We start from the raw sequence: 957 nt of genomic DNA, 5'->3' as shown, positions 1-957 counted from the left end.
GGGCGTGGAGGTTTTTTTGTTGTTTTTTTACATGATGAAAGGATTTTAGTTTTTGAGGGGTGATTAAATGCCAAATAGGTTACTTGTACTGTCAATTTCGAGCAGTCTTGTTTTCTCAAAGTATCTTTTGAAGGTATTTTTAAATGAAGTATTTAAAGTATAATAGAGTCCGGGAACGTTGCCTCAACCACAACTGAAGTATCTGAATATTCAGATATAAAAAAAAAAATATCTCTAAAAATCTCTAGCTCTAGAAATTGAATTTTGATACAAAAAATGCTTCTTCCCAGTGCTCGCAGAATGGCAGAAAGAAAGGATGACGCTTAAATCTCGAAATAAAAAAATCTCGAGTTATTGGAAACCGTTCGGAGAAATACAGTTCAACTTTATTTTCCCGAACGTTCGGAGAAATAATCACTTCGAAAAAAAAAATTTGATCTCTACATCCTCATTGATTCTCTGAACTGTTGCTACTTACTAACCCTATCTGTACGCCTGGGGTCCTTTTTTGTGCCCCAGTTGTATAAAGATTTTTCACATTTTAGAATACTTCCAGTCAGAAGATCTCAAATGAAACTTTCAGTAGAGATCTAGATCTAGATTCTAGATAGAAATCTAGGCCTAGATCTATTTGTCAAAAAAACATTTTAACAGAAAGCTATGCAAAGCGTACTGATCGGATCAACGAGCCTAAATTTCCTCTTTGGAAAGTGGAGGCACAGAGTTCCCCACGTCATGACTATGAATACGATAGTAAAACACAACGTACGGATAGGGTTAAAGCATGATCATGTCTGAGAAAAGGCCACCTCTATTCTCACCCGGAGTGAGAATAGTGCAGGCGAGTCTTGTAGCTATTCTCACCCGGTGCGCGTTCACCAAATTTTGCGTTCACCCTAAACCATAGAATTCTACACTGTGAGGAAAAATTGTAGAATTCTGTGCCGTGAACAAACG

General features: G+C 37.2%; 1 protein-coding gene across 1 annotated transcript in view; it reads right to left on the bottom strand.

Annotated features, from left to right (window-relative positions):
- LOC101848621 overlaps window positions 1–957 on the bottom strand; it is a gene marked incomplete at its 3' end in the record, with an annotated part of 15,993 nt that overhangs the window by 13,930 nt on the left and 1,106 nt on the right.

Source organism: Aplysia californica, unplaced genomic scaffold (assembly GCF_000002075.1).
Source record: "Aplysia californica isolate F4 #8 unplaced genomic scaffold, AplCal3.0 scaffold00952, whole genome shotgun sequence".
NCBI classification, from domain to species: Eukaryota; Metazoa; Mollusca; class Gastropoda; order Aplysiida; family Aplysiidae; genus Aplysia; species Aplysia californica.
Note: the sequence above shows the minus strand (reverse complement) of the source record. Positions and strands in the feature narration are given on the sequence as shown.